The following is a 7,052-nucleotide window of genomic DNA, read 5'->3' as shown; positions in this document are numbered from 1 at the left end:
AAGAAGGCATCTGCTGACAGGTTGTAGAGCTGCCTAGGGGCCTCTCGGAGAGTTGAGTCTGGAAGGCGCTCAGAACGCTGTCTGCCCTGGGGCCTTCTGGGAGACTGGCTCTCAACCAAGAAGGGTCCAGAGCCAGCTGGCAGCTTTGGAGTGCCTTTGGAGTCCCTTCCTCTGCTCCTCTGGCCCCTTGAGGACATCCCACCCTGATTCAAAATCACTTTTTAAAATGTTTACTCTCAGTGTTTCCCTGCTCCAGTTTTTTTGTTGTTGTTGTTCTTTGTTCATTTTGTTTCCGTTCTTCCCCCGCCTCAATTTCATCTAGTTGGGATGAAAGTGCCTATTTTTGTCAGTTCTATGCAGAAACCAAGTGCCTAGGCCAGAGCCTGTGATCCCATTCCCAGGCTGTGAGCTAGAAGCTGCTCTGGGGACAGGAGAAGGGGATGAGCCTGGCCCAGGTACCGTCACCCTGAAACAGGGTTTGCTGCCAGTGAGGGTGCCTCTGCCTCCAACTTCAACGTCTCGGGTCATCAGCTAGATAGAGCCTTTCCTGGTGCCAAGGGACAGAGGAACATCACTCTTCAGCTCACCGGCAGAAAACGGGGGCAGGAAGGGTACCTGGATGACCTCAGAGACCAGGAACACTCACACTGAGTTCCGGGGGCATGAGCAGAAGAAATGATTGCCACACTGTCCTACTCAAGGGCCACCTATTAGTCAGAGAGGAGGACATGTCTTGCCAGAACTTGAAGGACAGGACATGAAGCATCCTGTCCAAAGTGCCATATTGCTAAGAGTCACATTTGCCTTAAAATTCCATGGGAATTTTTCTTTCTATTCATCAGATACAGAATAAGCAATGGAGGCCAGGAGGCAGTGGAATGATATAGTCAACATACTGGAAGCAAAACTGATGACCAGGAATTCTACATTCAGAAAAATCATCTTTCAAATATGAAGGTGAAATAAATACATTGCCAGACAAACAGTGAATTCATTACTAGTATACTTGCCCTAGAAGAAATACTCTTAAGAATTCCTTCAGGCTGAGAAAAAATGATACCAGACATGTGACTCAAATCTGCGGGAAGAAATGAAGAGTGCTGAAAATGGTGAATATGTGGATTAATATTTTAAAAAGTGCTCAGTCATGTCTGACTCTTGCAATCCCATGAACTGTAGCCTACCAGGCTCCTCTATCCATGGGATTCTCCAGGCAAGAGTACTGGAGTGGGTTGCTATTTCCTCCTCCAGGGGAACTTCCCGACCCAAAAATTGAGCCCAGGTCTCCCACACTGCAGACAGATGCTTTACCAACTTAGCTACATGGGAAGCCCTTGGATTAATATTAGAAAGCCTATAAATATATATATATATTTTCTCATTTTTGTCTTAGCTTCTTTAAAAGATATAAAGTTGTACAAGCCAATAAATATAACATTACTGGGTTTATAATATCTAGATACATATGACAATAATAATATGAAGAAGGGAGAGAATGGAGCTACAGTATGTTGAAGCAAAGATTTTCATTTTATCAAATTTAAGTTAGTATTAATCTAAAATAGACTGTGAAAAGTTACAATGCATGCTATAAAAGCAACCACTAAGAAAATAACTTTAGAGTAGTAAAAAAAAAAAAAAAATCAACAGATAAATATAAATGATACCCTAAAGATATTTATTTCACCAAAACAAAGGAAGGGCCAGTAAGGAGGAATAGAGCAATGAAAAAGACAGGAGACATAGTCAAAGCAATAACAAAGTGGTAAATGTAAATCTAAACCTATCAATGATCCCACTAAATGTAAATGCTCACAGAGCATAATAACAGTTACATAATTATGCCTAACATGTATTGAGAGCTTACTATGGGCAGGTCCTATACCAACACTTGAGACATTTATCTCTTTTGATCTTCATAATAGCCCTGTCCTGAAGATTCACTGCAAGGACTGATGTTGAAGCCGAAGCTCCAATACTTCAGCCACCTGATGCGAAGAATGGACTCATTAGAAAAGACCCTGATGCTGGGAAAGATTGAAAGCAGGAGGGGAAGGGGATGACAGATGAGATGGTTGGATGGCATCACCAGCTTGATGGACATGAGTTTGAGCAAGCTCCGGGAGTTGATGATGGACAGAGAAGCCTGGTGTGCTGCAGTCCATGGGGTCGCAAAGAGTTGGACACAACTGAGCGATTGAACTGAACTGAATAGCCCTGTAGAATGGGTATTGTTCTTATTTATATTTTAGATATAAGGAAGCCAATGAAAATCAGGATTGAAGAACTTGCCCAGGGATGACAGAACACAAGCTTTTTGGAATCCAAATGACAAACAATGTGAAAAATTATACTCATCCTAATAAAGAGGTGAGCGCAGACACGCAGTTGGAGAAGATTGGGGAAAGGGGGAAGAAGCAATGCCAGCTGCTATCCTTTAGTGTTCTCTGTGAATTAACCCATGTAGTCTTCTCAGCAACACTTCCAGGCAAGTGGTACTATTGTCCGTCTTTACAGATGAAGAAGCTGAGGCACGGGGAAATTACCTTGCCCAAGTTGGCATCATAAATAGCAGAGCAAGGTTTCCAATGGACTAACCCAGCTGCAGACCCCCGTGTGCAGATCTCCCCAGTTCACCAGTTAAATCACAGAAACAATGGGGAAAAGAGAACATGCAGGTAGCTCTTCAAAGGGAAGAGAGTCCTGAAATGGAAACCAGAGGTGGGATGGGGTTGGGGTGAACCAGTCCTCTGCTTTGGGTGCATGATGGGGGCGAGGCTTCTGAACAATTATGTAAGTTTCAGATGCATTCACGCAGTGCTCAGTCACATCCAACTCTGTAGCCCCACGGATTGTAGCCCACCAGGCTCCTCTGTCTATGGGATTCTCCAGGCAAAAATACTGGAATGGGCTGCCATCTCCTTCTCCAGGGGATCTTCCCTACCCAGAGATCAAACCTGTAGCGGGCAAGCTCTCTACCACTAGCGCCACATGGGAACCCCCTCATAACTACTCTGAAGCCTTCTACTTCCCCACATGGAAGGGGTTGGGATTAGGCCTTAGAAAATAACTACCAGTTTTAAAAATTAATTTATTTATTTTAATTGGAGGCTAATTACTTTACAATATTGTAGTGGGTTTTGCCATACATTGACATGAATCAGCCATGGGTGTACATGTGTCAACATAGTTAAGAAAAAAAAGAACTACTATTTTCATGAGCATCTCATATAATCTTCACAATTGTCTGTGAATTAGGTGTTACTGTTATCACTTTGCTGATGAGGAAGCAGAGGCTCTGAAAATTCATGACCAATGGTCATAAAACTTGTATGTGCCGGAGCCAAGAAGTGCGGCCAGGTCTGCCTGACTCCAAGGACCACACGTTCCCTTCTGTGCCTGGGGTGGGAGGTCAGTGGGGGTTGGAGGGGAGCCTGGCATCAGACTGATCACCTGAATTCACTGCACTCTGACGATACATGTCACCACTCTGATCTTGGGCAGCCAGCGCTAAACCACCAGCAAGAAGGGGGCTGACACAAAAACAAACAAAAGGCTTTCATTTAATTCTTTATTTGAACATCAAATAGGTAGAGAAAATTGTTTAAGGTGCTTGAGCATCCCACTGGATTCATTTTTTTTAAGGTGCAAAAGAGGTTTACAAGTGTGTTTCATTAAACAAAGCGAAGCTGCAACAAAACAGAATCACATCAATAATAGTATGCATCGGCATATTAATCCATCAAACACAATTTGGCATTTGAGCTTTTCCCCGAAAAAACAAGAGCTCTACACTGAAAAATACGTAGTGCACAAAAAGCGCTGTTTATAAACCGTGAGAGAACATAAACTGGCATAATGTCACTTATTAATTCAAGTCTCTATGACCAATGACCTCTCTGTGAATGCAAAGGGGTCTGTGCCTCAGGCACCTGTTCATGGGGCTGTATGTGGTTTCCAGGGTACACAGCTCTGTAAAAACACACTGAAGATGGGTTTGAAACATGGCAGCATTTACACATTTTAAAAGTTCAGGCACATTTGGATGCAAAAAAAAAAAAAAAGAATAGAAATTTTTCTTGAATCTCTGAAAGACAGTGCAAACTTGAAGTGCCATAATAGAGGCAGCAGTTACTTAGAAAACAATTTTCAGTGACTTAGAAGGAGGCCACATTCACTTTAATCCAAATGGAAAGGAACTGCAGTTATAAACAGAGAAATAACCCTAATGAAAAGGTGGATGTGTGGGACGGCACTTAAAGTCATTTGCTCCAGTTGACAGTAAGTTTTCAGGGAGTTCACCCAGGAACTGTGCAGTGTCATCTGGGTCATCATCCCAAGACTTGAACCCAAGAGAATCACGGTTATCTCAGAAGCTACATATGACTCTACATGTGTTTCTAACAACTAGTTTCCGGAAGCAAATCTGCCTGTGAATATCAGACGTTAACTATGATCCTAGTGATGACTCCCAGTACCCACAGTCCATCTCAGAGGTGGGGAGTGTGACTAGGAAGGGATTTGGGATTAGTTTCATGTAGGGATAGTCTAAACCAGTGGCCTAAACCAATAGCCATTTCAGCGTATAAAGATTTTAAAGCAAGAATATTGTAATGGGATCAGAAGTTGGATTATCAGTTAGCCCCTTATTTGTTCAGCCCTCAAAAGGCATGGGCTATGGCATGGTTAAACATAGTTGCAAGGTTAATAGGGAAATTGAATCAATGACTACACTTCCTCAAGGGCTGGGTTTTGCAGCCTACCTAGGGTCTTCTCTTTGGATGAACTAACCTCTCTGATGGTTGCGTGACAGCATTACAGAATCATTACTGCAAGCCTGGAGCTAGGCAATGGCTAAAAGAAACACAGACCACTAGCTATTTCTTGGACTGTACTGCACGTGCCTCTAGTTCTGCCCCGGAAATCAAGCTGCCGTTATAGGATCAGCTGTCACATACAGCTAGTTATTTGTGGTTAACAGGACACAAGTGAAATACTGAGTCCTGGTGTATGCCCCAAGTGCCAGTGCTGATCTGCCTCAGAATGCTTTCAGGACTCTTATCACGATATTTTTCATTCTTAAAATGCCCAAACCCATTTCCCCACTCTATTCTAACCCATCCACTCCCTCTCTGACCATGTCTTTCACACTTTAAACTGTATCAGAGTAGGGGGGAAAAATACAGCATATTCCCTACATCCGAGTAACATCAGCTGCAAAGTATCAGCTCTCCATTAGTGGCACTTCATATAAGAACAAGAGATTTCTAAAATTACTTGAAACTCCCAGGCTAACATACCAACCATCTGGTGCTCTCTGCCCATTTCAAATGTAATAGTGTCTTTACATGAATACAAACATCTTATGTGAATAATGTAAAACCCTCCGCTGGATTATTGTTTGGATTTAGCTGGTATTACATCATCTAGAATCCTAGATTTTTTTTGTTTGTTTTTATTTTTTTAAAAGAAAATCTAAGTATAAACATTAAAAAGAACCCACTGACCCATTAGCTACTGTCCAAAAATATTACTACTTATATTTTGGTAAAGCAAAATTAGCTGCCCTGAATAATTTTCCTTTTCAGGCATAATCTCTGCTACATATGATTGTCTATCATTCAATATCCAACAATAGGCATCTGGATTAGTGCTATTTCATCTACTGTGGATATAAAAGTTGATATGAAAATGTGATCATCATTTAAATGAATAATCACCAGGCCTTAGGCATCAATGACTACATGACAAGGTAGTAATACAAAAAAAGTAAACATATTTTTTGTTGGCTTTGAATGTGTTAACCCAGTCAAATTAAATCCAAAACAGAATCACTACATTCAGTTGTCTGATAAACAAGCATTGCAATTTCAAAAAAATATATATTATACTATATAAGGTGCTTCTTAAACAAAAACAACAAAAGAATTATGTTCTAAACATTCTTACTGCAGACACATAAAATCGGCCCCAAATTTAGATGCACTTGTGAAAAAACTTTTTTTTTGGCCTTCCCAGGTTCCCCGCCCTTTGGTGATCACTTACTGGGTAATCAGATGAGTGAAATCCACTTTTGAAACAGGCATCCCAAGAGAAGCCCTAGAAGCTTGGCTGGGTTTGTTGACTAACCCATTGCCTATCAACAGGGTTCGAGTTACAGACTATGTGGTCACCAGAGGAAACCAAACTTTCTTTATAGCTGAGAAGGGGAACTAATTCATAATTGCTTTAGAGAAGCAAAGACCCAGGGAAGTCTGCCCTGTGATTGGAGTGAGCTTTTCTTGTTTAGCCTATAGGTCCAATGGATTCCTTTGGCCCAATTCTAGTCTTTCTCTCTTGGCTTAGGAAGTTCAATGAAATAGAGTCTGGAGAAGTTTTGTTCCCCTCCCCCAACCCTCAAGGCTAAACCCTGATTTTTGCATGAGCTGCATACAACCAAGGGCAGGTGTGGTCTGACCAGGCCCCAGGCAGCCTGAGTTCAGAAAGCTCCAATCCTGACCCTCCTCCCCCAGGGAGCACTTGCCTCCAACCAGGGTCACTGGGAGCACAGAAGGGAGGAGGAGGAGGACAGCCCTCCATGGACCCCAGGGCAGCCCCGTACTACACTGTGGGGTCAGCCTGTAGCACTCCTAAGTGGCTGCAGCCTGTGGCAGGGCCACCCTGAGCCTCACAGTTTTATCCAGTTTCTGCCCTGTTTACCTCTTTGGTCTCTAGCCCCTACGAGAATCATGCACGTTTACTATTAAGCCCAGTGCCCCGGGGCTAAACGTGTTACCAGAGTGCCTGCTCCTTTGCCCTTGGTCGCAGCCTGAAAGTGAAAGTGAAGTCGCTCAGTCGTGTCTGACTCTTTGCGACCCCATGGTCTGTGGCCTACCAGGCTCCTCAGTCTATGGGATTTTCCAGGCCGGATTTTCGCAGCCTAGGCACTAGGAATTCACCTTGAAAGCGACACACCAGGAAGAGCCACGTAGAGCGCCCTCTGCTGGTAGGAGTGAGATCACACTAGAACAGGTCCTGAAGCCCATTTACTGCAAGTCCTGGGGTTGGAGGGG

This window comes from Bison bison, unplaced genomic scaffold (genome assembly GCF_000754665.1).
Source record: "Bison bison bison isolate TAMUID 2011002044 unplaced genomic scaffold, Bison_UMD1.0 scf7180017864148, whole genome shotgun sequence".
NCBI classification, from domain to species: domain Eukaryota; kingdom Metazoa; phylum Chordata; class Mammalia; order Artiodactyla; family Bovidae; genus Bison; species Bison bison.
The sequence above is the reverse complement of the archived record's forward strand: the minus strand, read 5'-3'. Positions refer to the sequence as shown.